Source organism: Rutidosis leptorrhynchoides, chromosome 1 (genome assembly GCF_046630445.1).
Source record: "Rutidosis leptorrhynchoides isolate AG116_Rl617_1_P2 chromosome 1, CSIRO_AGI_Rlap_v1, whole genome shotgun sequence".
NCBI lineage: Eukaryota > Viridiplantae > Streptophyta > Magnoliopsida > Asterales > Asteraceae > Rutidosis > Rutidosis leptorrhynchoides.
The window spans coordinates 656136272-656158665 of record NC_092333.1 but is presented as its reverse complement, the minus strand read 5'-3'; positions in this window follow the sequence as shown (position 1 = coordinate 656158665).

Sequence of the window (22394 nt, the reverse complement as noted above, 5' to 3'; positions counted from 1 at the left end):
CAACGTGCCCTTTTTGATTACAATTATAACACGTGGGTCCGAAACCTCCAGAAGTGAAATGTCCCGTTCTTATTGATTAAAAACGTTCCATATTAATTGATTTCTTTGCGAGGTTTTGACCTCTATATGAGACGTTTTTCAAAGACTGCATTCATTTTTAAAACAAACCATAACCTTTATTTCATAAATAAAGGTTTAAAAAGCTTTACGTAGATTATCAAATAATGATAATCTAAAATATCCTGTTTACACACGACCATTACATAATGGTTTACAATACAAATATGTTACATCGAAATCAGTTTCTTGAATGCAGTTTTTACACAATATCATACAAACATGGACTCCAAATCTTGTCCTTATTTTAGCATGCAACAGCGGAAGCTCTTAATATTCACCTGAGAATAAACATGCTTTAAACGTCAACAAAAATGTTGGTGAGTTATAGGTTTAACCTATATATATCAAATCGTAACAATAGACCACAAGATTTCATATTTCAATACACATCCCATACATAGAGATAAAAATCATTCATATGGTGAACACCTGGTAATCGACATTAACAAGATGCATATATAAGAATATCCCCATCATTCCGGGACACCCTTCGGATATGATATAAATTTCGAAGTACTAAAGCATCCGGTACTTTGGATGGGGTTTGTTAGGCCCAATAGATCTATCTTTAGGATTCGCGTCAATTAGGGTGTCTGTTCCCTAATTCTTAGATTACCAGACTTAATAAAAAGGGGCATATTCGATTTCGATAATTCAACCATAGAATGTAGTTTCACGTACTTGTGTCTATTTTGTAAATCATTTATAAAACCTGCATGTATTCTCATCCCAAAAATATTAGATTTTAAAAGTGGGACTATAACTCACTTTCACAGATTTTTACTTCGTCGGGAAGTAAGACTTGGCCACTGTTGATTCACGAACCTATAACAATATATACATATATATTAAAGTATGTTCAAAATATATTTACAACACTTTTAATATATTTTGATGTTTTAAGTTTATTAAGTCAGCTGTCCTCGTTAGTAACCTATAACTAGTTGTCCACAGTTAGATGTACAGAAATAAATCGATAAATATTATCTTGAATCAATCCACGACCCAGTGTATACGTATCTCAGTATTGATCACAACTCAAACTATATATATTTTGGAATCAACCTCAACCCTGTATAGCTAACTCCAACATTCACATATAGAGTGTCTATGGTTGTTCCGAAATATATATAGATGTGTCGACATGATAGGTCGAAACATTGTATACGTGTCTATGGTATCTCAAGATTACATAATATACAATACAAGTTGATTAAGTTATGGTTGGAATAGATTTGTTACCAATTTTCACGTAGCTAAAATGAGAAAAATTATCCAATCTTGTTTTACCCATAACTTCTTCATTTTAAATCCGTTTTGAGTGAATAAAATTGCTATGGTTTCATATTGAACTCTATTTTATGAATCTAAACAGAAAAAGTATAGGTTTATAGTCGGAAAAATAAGTTACAAGTCGTTTTTGTAAAGGTAGTCATTTCAGTCGAAAGAACGACGTCTAGATGACCATTTTAGAAAACATACTTCCACTTTGAGTTTAACCATAATTTTTGGATATAGTTTCATGTTCATAATAAAAATCATTTTCTCAGAATAACAACTTTTAAATCAAAGTTTATCATAGTTTTTAATTAACTAACCCAAAACAGCCCGCGGTGTTACTACGACGGCGTAAATCCGGTTTTACGGTGTTTTTCGTGTTTCCAGGTTTTAAATCATTAAGTTAGCATATCATATAGATATAGAACATGTGTTTAGTTGATTTTAAAAGTCAAGTTAGAAGGATTAACTTTTGTTTGCGAACAAGTTTAGAATTAACTAAACTATGTTCTAGTGATTACAAGTTTAAACCTTCGAATAAGATAGCTTTATATGTATGAATCGAATGATGTTATGAACATCATAACTACCTTAATTTCCTTGGATAAACCTACTGGAAAAGAGAAAAATGGATCTAGCTTCAATGGATCCTTGGATGGCTCGAAGTTCTTGAAGCAGAATCATGACACGAAAACAAGTTCAAGTAAGATCATCACTTGAAATAAGATTGTTATAGTTATAGAAATTGAACCAAAGTTTGAATATGATTATTACCTTGTATTAGAATTATAACCTACTGTAAGAAACAAAGATTTCTTGAGGTTGGATGATCACCTTACAAGATTGGAAGTGAGCTAGCAAACTTGAAAGTATTCTTGATTTTATGAAACTAGAACTTTTGGAATTTATGAAGAACACTTAGAACTTGAAGATAGAAATTGAGAGAGATCAATTAGATGAAGAAAATTGAAGAATGAAAGTGTTTGTAGGTATTTTTGGTCGTTGGTGTATGGATTAGATATAAAGGATATGTAATTTTGTTTTCATGTAAATAAGTCATGAATGATTACTCATATTTTTGTAATTTTATGAGATATTTCATGCTAGTTGCCAAATGATGGTTCCTACATGTGTTAGGTGACTCACATGGGCTGCTAAGAGCTGATCATTGGAGTGTATATACCAATATTACATACATCTAAAAGCTGTGTATTGTACGAGTACGAATACGGGTGCATACGAGTAGAATTGTTGATGAAACTGAACGAGGATGTAATTGTAAGCATTTTTGTTAAGTAGAAGTATTTTGATAAGTGTATTGAAGTCTTTCAAAAGTGTATAAATACATATTAAAACACTACATGTATATACATTTTAACTGAGTCGTTAAGTCATCGTTAGTCGTTACATGTAAGTGTTGTTTTGAAACCTTTAGGTTAACGATCTTGTTAAATGTTGTTAACCCAATGTTTATAATATCAAATGAGATTTTAAATTATTATATTATCATGATATTATCATGTATGAATATCTCTTAATATGATATATATACATTAAATGTCTTTACAACGATAATCGTTACATATATGTCTCGTTTAAAAATCATTAAGTTAGTAGTCTTGTTTTTACATATGTAGTTCATTGTTAATATACTTTATGATATGTTTTATTATCATAGTATCATGTTAACTATATATATATATATCCATATATATGTCATCATATAGTTTTTACAAGTTTTAACGTTCGTGAATCACCGATCAACTTGGGTGGTCAATTGTCTATATGAAACATATTTCAATTAATCAAGTCTTAACAAGTTTGATTGCTTAACATGTTGGAAACATTTAATCATGTAAATATCAATCTCAATTAATATATATAAACATGGAAAAGTTCGGGTCACTACAGTACCTACCCGTTAAATAAATTTCGTCCCGAAATTTTAAGCTGTTGAAGGTGTTGACGAATCTTCTGGAAATAGATGCGGGTATTTCTTCTTCATCTGATCTTCACGCTCCCAGGTGAACTCGGGTCCTCTACGAGCATTCCATCGAACCTTAACAATTGGTATCTTGTTTTGCTTAAGTCTTTTAACCTCACGATCCATTATTTCGACGGGTTCTTCGATGAATTGAAGTTTTTCGTTGATTTGGATTTCATCTAACGGAATAGTGAGATCTTCTTTAGCAAAACATTTCTTTAAATTCGAGACGTGGAAAGTGTTATGTACAGCCGCGAGTTGTTGAGGTAACTCTAGTCGGTAAGCTACTGGTCCGACACGATCAATAATCTTGAATGGTCCAATATACCTTGGATTTAATTTCCCTCGTTTACCAAATCGAACAACGCCTTTCCAAGGTGCAACTTTAAGCATGACCATCTCTCCAATTTCAAATTCTATATCTTTTCTTTTAATGTCAGCGTAGCTCTTTTGTCGACTTTGGGCGGTTTTCAACCGTTGTTGAATTTGGATGATCTTCTCAGTAGTTTCTTGTATAATCTCCGGACCCGTAATCTGTCTATCCCCCACTTCACTCCAACAAATCGGAGACCTGCACTTTCTACCATAAAGTGATTCAAACGGCGCCATCTCAATGCTTGAATGGTAGCTGTTGTTGTAGGAAAATTCTGCTAACGGTAGATGTCGATCCCAACTGTTTCCGAAATCAATAACACATGCTCGTAGCATGTCTTCAAGCGTTTGTATCGTCCTTTCGCTCTGCCCATCAGTTTGTGGATGATAGGCAGTACTCATGTCTAGACGAGTTCCTAATGCTTGCTGTAATGTCTGCCAGAATCTTGAAATAAATCTGACATCCCTATCAGAGATAATAGAGATTGGTATTCCATGTCTGGAGACGACCTCCTTCAAATACAGTCGTGCTAACTTCTCCATCTTGTCATCTTCTCTTATTGGTAGGAAGTGTGCTGATTTGGTGAGACGATCAACTATTACCCAAATAGTATCAAAACCACTTGCAGTCCTTGGCAATTTAGTGATGAAATCCATGGTAATGTTTTCCCATTTCCATTCCGGGATTTCGGGTTGTTGAAGTAGACCTGATGGTTTCTGATGCTCAGCTTTGACCTTAGAACACGTCAAACATTCTCCTACGTATTTAGCAACATCGGCTTTCATACCCGGCCACCAAAAATGTTTCTTGAGATCCTTGTACATCTTCCCCGTTCCAGGATGTATTGAGTATCTGGTTTTATGAGCTTCTCTAAGTACCATTTCTCTCATATCTCCAAATTTTGGTACCCAAATCCTTTCAGCCCTATATCGGGTTCCGTCTTCCCGAATATTAAGATGCTTCTCCGATCCTTTGGGTATTTCATCCTTTAAATTTCCCTCTTTTAAAACTCCTTGTTGCGCCTCCTTTATTTGAGTAGTAATGTTATTATGAATCATTATATTCATAGATTTTACTCGAATGGGTTCTCTGTCCTTCCTGCTCAAGGCATCGGCTACCACATTTGCCTTCCCCGGGTGGTAACGAATCTCAAAGTCGTAATCATTCAATAATTCAATCCACCTACGCTGCCTCATATTCAGTTGTTTCTGATTAAATATGTGTTGAAGACTTTTGTGGTCGGTATATATAATACTTTTGACCCCATATAAGTAGTGCCTCCAAGTCTTTAATGCAAAAACAACCGCGCCTAATTCTAAATCATGCGTCGTATAATTTTGTTCGTGAATCTTCAATTGTCTAGACGCATAAGCAATCGCCTTCGTTCGTTGCATTAATACACAACCGAGACCTTGCTTTGATGCATCACAATAAATCACAAAATCATCATTCCCTTCAGGCAATGACAATATAGGTGCCGTAGTTAGCTTTTTCTTCAATAACTGAAACGCTTTCTCTTGTTCATCATTCCATTCAAATTTCTTCCCTTTATGCGTTAATGCAGTCAAGGGTTTTGCTATTCTGGAAAAGTCTTGGATGAACCTTCTGTAGTAACCAGCTAGTCCTAAAAACTGGCGTATGTGTTTCAGAGTTTTCGGGGTTTCCCACTTTTCAACAGTTTCTATCTTTGCCGGATCCACCTTAATACCTTCTTTGTTCACTATGTGACCGAGGAATTGAACTTCTTCCAACCAAAATGCACACTTTGAAAACTTAGCGTACAATTCTTCCTTCCTCAATACTTCTAACACCTTTCTCAAATGTTCACCGTGTTCTTGGTCATTCTTTGAGTAAATAAGTATGTCATCAATGAAAACAATGACAAACTTGTCAAGGTATGGTCTACACACTCGGTTCATAAGGTCCATGAACACAGCTGGTGCATTAGTTAAACCAAACGGCATGACCATAAACTCGTAATGACCGTAACGTGTTCTGAAAGCAGTCTTTGGAATATCATCTTCTTTCACCCGCATTTGATGATACCCGGAACGTAAGTCAATCTTTGAATAAATAGACGAGCCTTGTAGTTGATCAAATAAGTCGTCGATTCTCGGTAGTGGGTAGCGGTTCTTGATGGTAAGTTTGTTCAACTCTCGGTAGTCGATAAACAACCTGAATGTACCATCTTTCTTCTTGACAAACAAAACAGGAGCTCCCCACGGTGATGTGCTTGGTCGAATGAAACCACGCTCTAAAAGTTCTTGTAATTGGCTTTGCAGTTCTTTCATCTCGCTGGGTGCGAGTTTGTAAGGAGCACGAGCTATTGGTGCAGCTCCTGGTACAAGATCTATTTGAAATTCAACGGATCGATGTGGGGGTAATCCCGGTAATTCTTTCGGAAATACATCGGGAAATTCTTTTGCAATGGGAACATCATTGATGCTCTTTTCTTCAGTTTGTACTTTCTCGACGTGTGCTAGAACAGCATAGCAACCTTTTCTTATTAGTTTTTGTGCCTTCAAATTACTAATAAGATGTAGCTTCGTGTTGCCCTTTTCTCCGTACACCATTAAGGGTTTTCCTTTTTCTCGTATAATGCGAATTGCATTTTTGTAACAAACGATCTCCGCTTTCACTTCTTTCAACCAGTCCATACCGATTATCACATCAAAACTCCCTAACTCTACTGGTATCAAATCAATCTTAAATGTTTCGCTAACCAGTTTAATTTCTCGATTCCGACATATATTATCTGCTGAAATTAATTTACCATTTGCTAATTCGAGTAAAAATTTACTATCCAAAGGCGTCAATGGACAACTTAATTTAGCACAAAAATCTCTACTCATATAGCTTCTATCCGCACCCGAATCAAATAAAACGTAAGCAGATTTATTGTCAATAAGAAACGTACCCGTAACAAGCTCCGGGTCTTCCTGTGCCTCTACCACATTAATATTGAAAACTCTTCCACGGCCTAGTCCATTCGTGTTCTCCTGGTTCGGGCAATTTCTAATAATGTGGCCTGGTTTTCCACATTTATAACAAACTACATTGGCATAAATTGCTCCGACACTACTTGCTCTGCCATTACTCGTTCCGACACCATTTGTTCCTTTCGTTCTATTAACCCCTGGTCCGTAGACCTCACACTTCGCCGCGCTATGACCATTTCTTTTACACTTGTTGCAAAATTTGGTGCAGAACCCCGAGTGATTCTTTTCACACCTTTGGCATAGCTGCTTCTGATTGTTGTTGTTGTTGCGGTTATTATTGTTGTTGGGATGATTGTTGTAGTTGCTGTTGTTGTTGTTGTTGTTGTTGTTGGGCCATTTGTTGTAGTTGCGATTGATGTTGCGATTGTTGGGATAATTGTTGCGATTATTGTTGTAATTGCTGTTGTTGTTGTATTGGTGATTCTTATCACCGTTTTCCTCCCACTTTCTTTTGACTTGCTTCACATTGGCCTCTTCAGCAGTCTGTTCTTTAATTCTTTCTTCAATCTGGTTCACTAGTTTGTGAGCCATTCTACATGCCTGTTGTATGGAGGCGGGCTCGTGTGAACTTATATCTTCTTGGATTCTTTCCGGTAATCCTTTCACAAACGCGTCGATCTTCTCTTCCTCATCTTCGAATGCTCCCGGACACAATAGGCACAATTCTGTGAATCGTCTTTTGTACGTGGTAATATCAAATCCTTGGGTTCGTAACCCTCTAAGTTCTGTCTTGAGCTTATTGACCTCGGTTCTGGGACGGTACTTCTCATTCATCAAGTGCTTGAATGCTGACCACGGTAGTGCATACGCATCATCTTGTCCCACTTGCTCTAGATAGGTATTCCACCATATTAACGCAGAACCTGTGAAGGTATGCGTAGCGTACTTCACTTTGTCCTCTTCAGTACACTTACTTATGGCAAACACCGATTCAACCTTCTCGGTCCACCGTTTCAATCCGATCGGTCCTTCGGTTCCATCAAATTCCAAAGGTTTGCAGGCAGTGAATTCTTTGTAGGTGCATCCTACACGATTTCCTGTACTGCTAGATCCAAGGTTATTGTTGGTATGTAGCGCAGCCTGTACTGCGGCTATGTTTGAAGCTAGAAAAGTACGGAATTCCTCTTCATTCATATTCACGGTGTGTCGAGTAGTCGGTGCCATTTCCTTCAAAATAGTTAAATGGAACAAGTTAATCATACAGAATATTAAGAGTAGTTAATAGTATTTCGTAGCATAATATGAACTCATTTATAAAAGCTTTTTCTTCATATTAGCGTTTTATAAGTTTAAATTCGGGTAGTACCTACCCGTTAAGTTCATACTTAGTAGCTAATATACAATTCAACTACTACAATTCTATATGAAAAACTGATTATAATAATATTTTGCGTTCAAACTTTTATACAATATTTTACAAACTTACAATACCGCTTATTTTACATAAAGCATGAAATATAGCACACAATAACTTTGATACAAGATAGTTGTGAAGACAATTCTAGCTAGTACACAAGTCGTTCAGCAAAGGCAATAAAGACACGTAATTCATACGTCCAGAAACAAGTCATGCATTCTGGTTTTACTAGGACTACTTCCCATCCTTGGTCTTGTGCAACATAACCATTATGGCCGTTGATAAGACAGCGTGTTGTAACGTCATCAAAGGGACGAGGGTTACGTAATGTCCAACAGTCCCGTAATAATCTAAAAACCTCATTTCTTACCCCAATTACCGACTCCGTCACTTGTGGAAACGTTTTGTTTAATAGTTGTAGCCCGATGTTCTTGTTCTCACTTTGGTGAGAAGCGAACATTACTAATCCGTAAGCATAACATGCTTCTTTATGTTGCATGTTAGCCGCTTTTTCTAAATCATGAAGTCCAATATTCGGATATATTGAGTCAAAATAATTTCTTAACCCGTTGCGTAAAATAGCATTTGGGTTCCCCGCAATATATGCGTCAAAGTAAACACATCGTAACTTATGGGTTTCCCAATGTGATATCCCCCATCTTTCAAACGAAAGTCTCTTATAAACCAAGACATTCTTGGAACGTTCTTCGAATGTCTTACAAACTGATCTCGCCTTAAATAGTTGTGCCGAAGAATTCTGGCCGACTCTAGACAAGATTTCATCAATCATGTCTCCGGGTAGGTCTCTTAAAATATTGGGTTGTCTATCCATTTTGTGTTTTTAAACTGTAAAATAGACAAGAGTTAGATTCATAAAAAAATACTTATTAATACAAGCAATTTTTACATATATCATAAAGCATAAGAACACTATATTACATATATTACACCACACGAATACAACTATCTTATTCCGACTCTCTCGTTTCTTCTTCTTCGGTTTTGGTTCGTTTTGCCAAGTTTCTAGGGATATATGATGTTCCCCTAATACGAGCCGTCGTTGTCCACATTGGTTTAGAAAAACCTGGTGGTTTAGAGGTTCCCGGGTCATTGTTACAACTTAAGGACTTCGGGGGTTGACGATACATATAAAGTTCATCGGGGTTAGAATTAGATTTCTCTATTTTTATGCCCTTTCCCTTATTATTTTCTTTTGCCTTTTTAAAATCAGTTGGGGTAATTTCTATAACATCATCGGAATTCTCGTCGGAATCCGATTCATCGGAGAATTGGTAATCCTCCCAATATTTTGCTTCCTTGGCGGAAACACCATTGACCATAATTAACTTTGATCGGTTGGTTGAGGATTTTATTTTACTTAACCGTTTTATTATTTCCCCCACCGGTTCTATTTCTTCATCCGGTTTCGATTCTTCTTCCGGTTCCGACTCTTCTTCCGGTTCCTCTTCGGGAACTTGTGAATCAGTCCACAAATCATTCCAATTTACATTTGACTCTTCCTTATTATTAGGTGAGTCAATGGGACTTGTTCTAGAGGTAGACATCTATCACATAATATCAAACACGTTAAGAGATTAATATATCACATAATATTCATATGTTAAAAATATATAGTTTCCAACAAAAATGTTAAGCAATCATTTTTAAAGAAAACACGGTCGAAGTCCAGACTCACTAATGCATCCTAATAAACTCGATAAGACACACTAATGCAAATTTTCTGGTTCTCTAAGACCAACGCTCGGATACCAACTGAAATGTCCCGTTCTTATTGATTAAAAACGTTCCATATTAATTGATTTCGTTGCGAGGTTTTGACCTCTATATGAGACGTTTTTCAAAGACTGCATTCATTTTTAAAACAAACCATAACCTTTATTTCATAAATAAAGGTTTAAAAAGCTTTACGTAGATTATCAAATAATGATAATCTAAAATATCCTGTTTACACACGACCATTACATAATGGTTTACAATACAAATATGTTACATCGAAATCAGTTTCTTGAATGCAGTTTTTACACAATATCATACAAACATGGACTCCAAATCTTGTCCTTATTTTAGTATGCAACAGCGGAAGCTCTTAATATTCACCTGAGAATAAACATGCTTTAAACGTCAACAAAAATGTTGGTGAGTTATAGGTTTAACCTATATATATCAAATCGTAACAATAGACCACAAGATTTCATATTTCAATACACATCCCATACATAGAGATAAAAATCATTCATATGGTGAACACCTGGTAATCGACATTAACAAGATGCATATATAAGAATATCCCCATCATTCCGGGACACCCTTCGGATATGATATAAATTTCAAAGTACTAAAGCATCCGGTACTTTGGATGGGGTTTGTTAGGCCCAATAGATCTATCTTTAGGATTCGCGTCAATTAGGGTGTCTGTTCCCTAATTCTTAGATTACCAGACTTAATAAAAAGGGGCATATTCGATTTCGATAATTCAACCATAGAATGTAGTTTCACGTACTTGTGTCTATTTTGTAAATCATTTATAAAACCTGCATGTATTCTCATCCCAAAAATATTAGATTTTAAAAGTGGGACTATAACTCACTTTCACAGATTTTTACTTCGTCGGGAAGTAAGACTTGGCCACTGTTGATTCACGAACCTATAACAATATATACATATATATTAAAGTATGTTCAAAATATATTTACAACACTTTTAATATATTTTGATGTTTTAAGTTTATTAAGTCAGCTGTCCTCGTTAGTAACCTATAACTAGTTGTCCACAGTTAGATGTACAGAAATAAATCGATAAATATTATCTTGAATCAATCCACGACCCAGTGTATACGTATCTCAGTATTGATCACAACTCAAACTATATATATTTTGGAATCAACCTCAACCCTGTATAGCTAACTCCAACATTCACATATAGAGTGTCTATGGTTGTTCCGAAATATATATAGATGTGTCGACATGATAGGTCGAAATATTGTATACGTGTCTATGGTATCTCAAGATTACATAATATACAATACAAGTTGATTAAGTTATAGTTGGAATAGATTTGTTACCAATTTTCACGTAGCTAAAATGAGAAAAATTATCCAGTCTTGTTTTACCCATAACTTCTTCATTTTAAATCCGTTTTGAGTGAATCAAATTGCTATGGTTTCATATTGAACTCTATTTTATGAATCTAAACAGAAAAAGTATAGGTTTATAGTCGGAAAAATAAGTTACAAGTCATTTTTGTAAAGGTAGTCATTTCAGTCGAAAGAACGACGTCTAGATGACCATTTTAGAAAACATACTTCCACTTTGAGTTTAACCATAATTTTTGGATATAATTTCATGTTAATAATAAAAATCATTTTCTCAGAATAACAACTTTTAAATCAAAGTTTATCATAGTTTTTAATTAACTAACCCAAAACAGCCCGCGGTGTTACTACGACGGCGTAAATCCGGTTTTACGGTGTTTTTCGTGTTTCCAGGTTTTAAATCATTAAGTTAGCATATCATATAGATATAGAACATGTGTTTAGTTGATTTTAAAAGTCAAGTTAGAAGGATTAACTTTTGTTTGCGAACAAGTTTAGAATTAACTAAACTATGTTCTAGTGATTACAAGTTTAAACCTTCGAATAAGATAGCTTTATATGTATGAATCGAATGATGTTATGAACATCATTACTACCTTAATTTCCTTGGATAAACCTACTGGAAAATAGAAAAATGGATCTAGCTTCAATGGATCCTTGGATGGCTCGAAGTTCTTGAAGCAGAATCATGACACGAAAACAAGTTCAAGTAAGATCATCACTTGAAATAAGATTGTTATAGTTATAGAAATTGAACCAAAGTTTGAATATGATTATTACCTTGTATTAGAATTATAACCTACTGTAAGAAACAAAGATTTCTTGAGGTTGGATGATCACCTTACAAGATTGGAAGTGAGCTAGCAAACTTGAAAGTATTCTTGATTTTATGAAACTAGAACTTTTGGAATTTATGAAGAACACTTAGAACTTGAAGATAGAACTTGAGAGAGATCAATTAGATGAAGAAAATTGAAGAATGAAAGTGTTTGTAGGTATTTTTGGTCATTGGTGTATGGATTAGATATAAAGGATATGTAATTTTGTTTTCATGTAAATAAGTCATGAATGATTACTCATATTTTTGTAATTTTATGAGATATTTCATGCTAGTTGCCAAATGATGGTTCCCACATGTATTAGGTGACTCACATGGGCTGCTAAGAGCTGATCATTGGAGTGTATATACCAATAGTACATACATCTAAAAGCTGTGTATTGTACGAGTACGAATACGGGTGCATACGAGTAGAATTGTTGATGAAACTGAACGAGGATGTAATTGTAAGCATTTTTGTTAAGTAGAAGTATTTTGATAAGTGTATTGAAGTCTTTCAAAAGTGTATAAATACATATTAAAACACTACATGTATATACATTTTAACTGAGTCGTTAAGTCATCGTTAGTCGTTACATGTAAGTGTTGTTTTGAAACCTTTAGGTTAACGATCTTGTTAAATGTTGTTAACCCAATGTTTATAATATCAAATGAGATTTTAAATTATTATATTATCATGATATTATCATGTATGAATATCTCTTAATATGATATATATATACATTAAATGTCTTTACAACGATAATCGTTACATATATGTCTCGTTTAAAAATCATTAAGTTAGTAGTCTTGTTTTTACATATGTAGTTCATTGTTAATATACTTTATGATATGTTTTCTTATCATAGTATCATGTTAACTATATATATATATCCATATATATGTCATCATATAGTTTTTACAAGTTTTAACGTTCGTGAATCACCGATCAACTTGGGTGGTCAATTGTCTATATGAAACATATTTCAATTAATCAAGTCTTAACAAGTTTGATTGCTTAACATGTTGGAAACATTTAATCATGTAAATATCAATCTCAATTAATATATATAAACATGTAAAAGTTCGGGTCACTACAAGAAGTACCCTTCTTCACACTATTAATGCTTTCAGAGCCTTTCTTGTTCTTTTTATTTGAAAAGTTCGAATAACTCGAACCTTCAAACTTTCTCTTCGAAAAAGTGAAATCGCTTTTCCTTGGAACCTCCGGCTCAAAACCCCTAGCCAATTCATATAAATCTTCAAATGACTTAGCCATTCCCCGGCTAATCTTACCCTTCAACTCATCACTTAAAGTACGGTAGAAACCTAGAATCAACTTGTGATCATCACCAACATACTCCGAACAAAAACGAGTCTTTGCCAAGAAGGTAGACTTGAGAGTAACCAAGTCCATTGAACCTTGTCGCAAATTGTGCAACTCGTCCCGGATTTTATCAAGATCGGAAGAAGTTCCGTATTCTTGGAAAAATTCCTTCTTAAACTCTTCCCATGTCAAGCACATGCATTGCTCTTCACCATATAATTTGATTTTATCGTCCCATCACAACTTGCCCTCTTCGCGCAACATGCTAGACCCATACCTCGTCTTCTTCTCGGGAGGACACTCCGCGGTACAGAACGCTCCCTCGATATTGGAAATCCAACAAGTGCTTTTCAATAGATCCCTCACCCCATTAAACATCGGAGGTTGAGTATCCTTGAAATTTTTGTAGTGGAAGTCCCGCCTTCCACCCCCACCATTACCTTCACCCCCTTCGCCTCGAGGATAAATGTTTCTAGCCTCTAAAGCCTCCTCTATTGTGGCTTTCATTCGATCATTGATCATTTCGGTCACTTGTCCATCGACCGACTCTTGGAAGACCTTTCGAACGTCGTCAAGAAAATCCTTCTTTAGCCTTTTAAAGATGGCCTCAACCTTGGCCGTGAGTTCAACATCCTCACTCGTACTTCCGTCATTGGTGTCGTGTCCATTTCTCATCTTCATTCTATAAAACGAAGTAAATTAAGCAACAAAACGAAAGGACTTAACACATATGTATATACATATACGCCACACTACCCCATCTTGCTCAACAATCATCGTACGTCGCTTGTTTGACACGATTTGAACCCGTAACAATGGTAGCTAATCATTGTTATGCGAGCACATCGCATTAACTCACTAGTACCACGTCTATCTCGCTTGACGATTTCAAATACCACAGAAAACAATAGCGCATGATTAGTTCACATAAACCTATGCACTAACCAAAACTCAAACCGACCCGAAGTCCTACAAGTCCCGCATAACGCGCACAAAAAAAGTCTAAGTCTAGGCGCCTATCTCAAGTCACCTAAATCCCTTAGACCATGCTCTGATACCACTTGTAACAACCCAAACCAAACCACCATCGAACCCGCGGAAAAATATCAAAATTTTTTTTTTTTTGTTCAGCTACAGGCGCGGCGCGCCAGTACCCCGCGCGGCGCGCCGATCTGGTCTATCCAAAAAGTCTTGAAACGTGAAAAAGATTGGCCACTTCCCGACATAATTAGACAAAACGCTTTTAACAACGTATTCAAAAATGTACAACTAACACTTTTCAAACATAAAATAAGTTTTACAAAGCGGGACCCACATCGGCCGTTTTACGAGTTTAATATATAACAAGAGTTTCGACCACAAAAGTTTAAATACCAAACGACCCTACGAGCATGGTGTTTGGGGTTAAACTACCCGAGTCTCGGTCAAACCCTAAAAGCTAATATCTCCAAAAGTGTCCCCTAACACGACAGGATCTCTACTCCAAACAAACGCCCTTTACCTTTGTCCATACTTGAGCCTATAAAAAGGTAAACAACGAGAGGGTAAGCAAAGCTTAGTGAATACAATAATTACACATACAAATATATAACTCATCTATTTGCATTCACATTCACCGAATACCTCATACGAAATTGTAACTCAATTAGCATGTCATCTTACCCAAAACACTTAACAAGTCGTACATTAACACAAAACCGCATTAGCATATACTCAACACAATGTATATATATATATATAAACAATATGCTAAATAATCGACAATCTCAATATGGTTAACCATAAATGCTATGGTGCTACCGGCTCGTGGTTCACACCATACGCAATTGAGTCATACTCTTTTATAGTGCTACCGGCTCATGGTTCACACTCGATGCTACCGGCTCGTGGTTCACATCTTATTTTATAGTGCTACCGGCTCGTGGTTCACACTCGATGCTACCGGCTCGTGGTTCACATCTTATTTTATAGTGCTACCGGCTCGTGGTTCACACTCGATGCTACCGGCTCGTGGTTCACATCTTATCGCACACATGTTATGGCACTACCGGCTCGATGGTTCATACCATAACACCCACAAATAAACGTGTCATATACACATACGTATAATTACTCCACTCACCTCAAAATCTCTTGTGAAAGATAATCAAGCTCGGAAATCTTCAATGTAACGTACCTATTACATTATACATAATATCAATCACAAACTCAAGTTGGTCAACCAACTAAAACTCCATTCTAGTATTATCTTGACCCATGGTGCAATTTCGACCCATTTACACCCTTAACCCTAATATTTGGGTTAACATCCCCAAAACCCTAATCATTAGCCAAGTTAGGTTTAAAACGCATTTCAACACAAGGTTTATGCATTACACAACAACATTAACTAACTTAGGTCCATTTTGACCCATTTGACCAAATTAAGGTCAACACACCCACTTCGAGTCATTCACCAACCCACACAATGCCCATTTACTTATCTCTAGGAGTGCTAGTAATTAACTAACTAATTTAAGCTCATAAACATCAATTAATACTTCGAAAAACCCTAGTTAATCATCTTTAGGTCTACATGACCCAAATTCACCCAAAACACCCAATTTACTAACAAAGTGGGTTTTAAGTTCACCATTAACCCTAACACTAACCCTTTCACAAAATTAAATTAGGAAATCAAGATTAGAGCATAACACTACAATCAAAACGTAGCTAGAGGATAGATGAACAACTTTAATGCTTGCACTTAGACCTGAAATCGGCTTCTTCTTCCTTGATTTGAGTTCTCTCACTCTAGAAAACCCTTTCTCTCACTAAATTAATTTGGAAGAGGTGAAGTAGGTGAAAATGGTGTTATGAGGCTCACCAAACTGAATCTAGAGCCTTAAAGTCGGCCCTTTAGTGAATTTACCAATTTGCCCTCAAAATATCTAATAAAAAAGAAAGGAATCTGTCACAGACCAATGGCGTGGCGCGCCAAAGGCCTGCGCGGCACGCCACTCCCCCATATCAGATTCTTTCTCCTTTTAAATATGTACAACAAAACCCCAACTTCAAGCATCTTATTTACGCTTATGTACACAACAAATATTTGGGTCTTACAACTTGTTTGACAACTCATATGGAAGTATTCAAATTGGAAACGATTACGGCTAGCCACCTTTTTATGCGTTCACACCAATCCCATTCACACTTTTCCACCTCCTCAAATTTTTCCTATAAATAGAGGTGGAAATCTTCATTGTAATGCATTCAGAAAAGTGTAATCACACCTAGCTAGTGTGTGTGAGTTAAAGTGTAATCATAACCAAGAGTGAATACATCCTAGATAGTGGTGAGATTCCTAGTGTGTTAGTTTGAGAGTTTTTGTTTTTGTAAGAGTTTTGTAATACTCTGTAATCTATTCTTGTGAGTAATAGAGTTATTTTCTCTCAAATTTGTGTGTACCAACGTCCAGTCGATCCCCTCTAAATTCACAACAAGTGGTATCAGAGCTAGGTTATAGCCCCGATGTGGTGGACGGCGCAGTAGGGTGCACCCCTGAGCGCACGCAGTGACGTGGCGCACCCCTCGGTCTTGAGCAGCGATGAGTGGACCCAGCTCTCGTTCGAGGGGGACCCTGGCACGATGAGTTGATCCTGGAAGCCTTGTATCGAAATCTCCCCGCCCTCCTACCAGGTTGAGAGTTCCGAGTTGGCGGCGGTAAAGGTTGGATCCAGACTATCGTTGGAGGGGAGGCCTAGATGGACTTAGGTTTGAGGGGAGGTTTGTAAGGGTGCAAACCAAAGTCCCACATCGGTCATGGGATAAAACAAATGTATGTATATAAGTCTAAGGGGAAGTCCCTCTATCACCAATTGGTTTTAGAAAAGGATGGACTCTTGGGCTTATATTGCAGGACATTGTGTTTGGGCTATACGATCCTTAACAAGTGGTATCGGAGCTAGGTTAGAGGCGTTGGTCGAGTTTTTTTGAGTTTTCTGAAGTTTTCAACCCTGTTTGTGTTGAAAAATTATTTATAAGGTGATAATGTCCACGAAAGAGTCAGGATCATCTTTCGGAGCCATGATTATGCTCACTGCCACCAACTACACGCTGTGAAAACCTCGGATGGAAGATCTCCTCAGCTGTAAGGATTTGTTTGACCCTATTGAATTAAAGGGTACAAATCCTGATTCTGCCAAAGAGAAAGAGTGGAAGAAGTTAAACCGAAAAACTATTGGTCAAATTCGTCAATGGATTGATCATAGTGTCTTCCACCATGTTGCACAAGAGACAGACGCATATGTCCTCTGGAAAAAGTTGGAGGACATGTACCAGGCCAAGACTGCTCGAAATAAAGCCCTGTTGATGAGGCGTTTAGTCAACATGAAGCTTAAAAGTGTAACTTCAGTTGCCGAGCATACCAGTGAGTTCCAGAGCTTGGTCAACCAGTTATCGTCTGTAGAGATGCCGCTTGGCGATGAAGTTCAGGCGCTACTGCTACTTAGTTCTCTTCCCGATAGTTGGGAAACGCTGGTAGTAACACTCAGCAACTCAGCCCCGAATGGCAAACTTACCATGTCAATGGTCAAGGATGCCCTATTCAGTGAAGAGGCAAGGAGAAAGGACATGGGCACAGATCAGACCCATGCCTTTGTCACAGAGAATCGGGGGAGACAACAAATAAGTAGCAAAAATAAATGGAGAGGCAGAAGTAAGAGCAGGGGCAGGTCCTCTGATAGCAGAAAATCAATATATAAATGATATCATTGTGGATTAGAGGGGCATATGAAGAAGAACTGCTATAGATTGAAAGAAGAACAATGTCAGAGCAGTTCACAATCAAAGAATAAATGTGGAGAAACATTAGTTACTATCACTGGTGATGTAGCTTATTGTTCAACCAATGATTAGACATGCCTTCACGTCTCACGAGAAGACACGGAATGGGTGGTAGATACTGCAACTTCCTACCACGTGACTCCATACAAGGAATACTTCATAACATACAAAGCTGGTGACTTTGGAGCTGTGAAGATGGGAAATTCCAGTTCAGCTGAGATTGTCGGAATTGGTGATGTCAAGATAAAGACAAGTTCCGGGAGCACAATCACTCTGAAGGATGTCCGCCGTGTGCCAGATGTTCGGCTGAATCTACTTTCTGGAGTAGCTCTTGACAAACAGGGCTATGATAGTCATTTCAGTAGAGGCACATGGAAATTGTCAAGAGGCGCTATGATAGTCGCTCGAGGACACATTTGTGGCACACTGTACAAGACTCATGTGAAGATCTGCACAGAAAGCATTAATGTTGCAGAAAAGGAGGCTTCACAAAATTTATGGCACCAGAGACTCGGTCACATGAGTGAGAAAGGGTTGTCTACCCTAATAAAGAAGGAGCTTATCAATGTAGGCAAGGGCGCTGCACTAAATCCTTGCAATCATTGTCTGTTTGGTAAACAACATAGAGTCTCGTTTAATTCCTCTTCAAAGAGAAGATCAGAGTTACTCACTCTGGTGCACTCTGATGTTTGCGGTCCCTTGGAGGTTGAATCAATTGGCGGCAACCGATACTTTCTAACATTTATCGATGATGCTTCTCGAAAGGTGTGGGTATATTTCTTGCGGACGAAGGACTAGGTTTTCAATTACTTCAAACAGTTCCATGTCATGGTAGAATGTGAGACAGGAAAGAAGTAAAAGTGTCTTCGATCCGACAACGGCGGTGAATACTCTTCCAGGCAGTTCGATGCTTATTGCAGATCATATGGCATCCGACATGAGAAGACAGTTCCACGTACCCCTCAACACAATGGTATAGCGGAAAGAATGAACCGAACAATCATGGAACGTGTTCGGAGCATGCTCAGTATGGCTAAGCTGCCAAAGCCATTCTGGGAAGAAGCAGTCAGAGCCGCATGTTACTTGATCAACCGATCTCCATCAGTACCACTAAATTTTGAAGTTCATGAGAAACTTTGGTCTGGAAAGGATCCATCATACTCTCACTTAAGAGTATTTGGATGTTTGGCGTACACACATGTATCCAAGGAGCTCAGGCAGAAGCTGGATGCAAGGACCACTCCATGCATATTCATAGGCTATGGAGATGAAGAATTTGGATACAGATTATGGGATCCAAAAGAGAAAAAGGTGATCAGAAGTAGGGACGTAGTGTTCCATGAAAGCCAGACAATAAAAGATATTGAAAAGCCCACAATATCTCAGAAGTCAAATGTTGCTGCTCAGGTGCCAGAGGCAACAACTGTATCATTCATGAGAAATAATTATACAGTGCAAGAAGAAATGCCAGAAGTAGAAGATAATGAGGAAAATGACGCTGCTGAGCAGGGGGAGCCACAACCCCATCTGCCAGACGTTCCAGGACCATCACAAGGCGAAGATGATGGTGGATCTCCTCAGTATACTCCAGAAGTTCGTAGATCTGAACGAGGTCGGATTCCATCGAGTAGATATCCAGAATCCGAGTACCTTCTACTTACTGAAGATGGAGAACCAGAGAGTTTTCATGAAGCAGTATCTCATAAGGACAAAGAAAAATGATTGCTCGCAATGTAGGATGAGATGGATTCTCTGCAGAAAAATCAAACTTATGAGATTGTAGAACTTCCACGCGGGAAGAAGGCACTGAAAAATAAATGGGTGTTCAAGCTGAAAAAAGATGGCAGCGGAAAAGTGGTGAAATACAAAGCACGGCTTGTAGTCAAAGGATTCCAACAGAAGAAAGGAATTGACTTTGACGAGATATTTTCACCAGTAGTCAAGATGACTTCAATCAGAGTCATACTTGGATTGGTCGCAAGTATGAACTTGGAGCTTGAACAGATGGATGTAAAGACGGCTTTTCTTCATGGAGATTTACATGAAGAAATTTACATGGAGCAGCCAGAAGGTTTTGAGGTTTCAGGAGATAATCTCGTATGCAAGCTAAAGAAAAGTTTGTACGGTTTAAAGCAGGCACCTAGGCAGTGGTACAAGAAGTTTGACTCGTGCATGGTGAGTCAATGGTACAAGAAAACTGCAGCAGATGAGTGTGTCTACATTCAGAAGTTTTCTGAAGGAGATTTCGTTGCTCTTTTACTATATGTAGACGATATTTTGATCGTAGGGAAAGATGCAACGAAGATCAACCAGCTGAAGAAGGAACTCTCTAAGTCTTTTGACATGAAAGACTTAGGACATGCTCAACAAATTTTGGGAATGCAGATTACCCGAGATAGGAAGAATAGAAGGTTATGGCTATCTCAGGAGAAGTATATTGAACGAGTCCTTTCACGATTCAATATGAACAATGCCAAATCTGTTAGCATTCCATTAGCCAACCATTTCAAGTTAAGTAAAAGATCATGTCCCTCATCTATGGAAGAGATCGGGGAGATGTCATCAATACCATATTCTTCAGCCGTTGGAATTTTGATGTATGCAATGGTGTGTACGAGGTATGATATTGCTCACGCAGTGGGAACAGTTAGTCGTTTTCTCTCTAACCCCGGGAAAGAGCATTGGAATGCGGTAAAATGGATTCTCAGATATCTTAAAGGTACAACGAAGATATGTCTTTGTTACGGGGGAGCTGATCCAATCTTGGAAGGCTATACGGATGCTGATATGGCTGGAGATCCTGATAGTAGGAAATCTACTTCAGGATTCATTTACACTTTTGCAGAAGGAGCTGTTTCATGGCAGTCAAGACTACAGAAGTGTGTTGCATTATCCACAACCGAAGCAGAATATATTGCTGCCGCAGAAGCTGGAAAAGAAATGTTGTGGTTAAAGCGCTATCTACAAGAATTTAGAATCAAGCAAAAGGAGTACAAGGTACATTGTGACAGTAAGAGTGCTCTAGATTTGAGCAAGAACTCCATGTACCATTCCCGTACAAAACATATTGATATCCGCTATCATTGAATACGAGAGGTAATTGATCGACAACTGTTGAGACTAGTAAAGGTCCATACAAAGGAGAATCCTGCGGATATGTTAACAAAGGTGGTGACTCGAGAGAAGTTAGAGTTATGCAGAGACATAACCAGAATGTTTTCTATGGATACGTCTGGAGGGGGAGAATTGATGATTTCCAGCCGTATCTTCTAGATGTTTCCATTCTAGCCGTAATCTAGATTTTTCTAGATGTTCAAAGAAGCCGGTTGAAGAAGCAAAGTTGAAAACAATTACGGCTAGCCACTTGTTTGACAACTCATATGGAAGTATTCAAATTGAAAACGATTACGGCTAGCCACCTTTTTATGCGTTCACACCAATCCCGTTCACACTTTTCCACCTCCTCAAAATTTTCCTATAAATAGAGGTGGAAACCTTCATTGTAATGCATTCAGAAAAGTGTAATCACACCTAGCTAGTGTGTGTGAGTTAAAGTGTAATCATAACCAAGAGTAAATACATCCTAGATAGTGGTGAGATTCCTAGTGTGTTAGTTTGAGAGTTTTTGTTTTTGTAAGTGTTTTGTAATACTCTGTAATCTATTCTTGTGAGTAATAGAGTTATTTTCTCTCAAATTTGTGTGTACCAACGTTCAGTCGATCCCCTCTTAATTCACAACATGAGACTTGCTTGTTTGTCTATTTATGAGGATTAATTTTGACCGTCAATTCTGAGCACGTGTATGATTATTGCTTAAACAAACCTTGTAAAGAATCAGATGTGGCTGACATTGTGAAGAACCTGGTATGATTTTGTCTAGAGTCACTAAAATTTTAATATCCTTATTTTTGGCTGCATGAGGAACTGACTGTTTTTTATTCTGTTGCAAAAGGATAAACTCAAGCAGTCAATTCAGGTCACATGTACTATATTTACCGAAAATTCAAGTGGGAGATGCAAAACCTCTTGTTACTTTGTATAAAACTGAAAGGTTTAAATAATCTACGCAAGAATTCATATCGACTACTTACAAATACAATACAATACAATATTATTATTATTATAATCCTTATACACTATTTACAACCTCGATCTGTGTCATCTAATTACAGCAAAACGACATATAAACACCATTTTCTTATC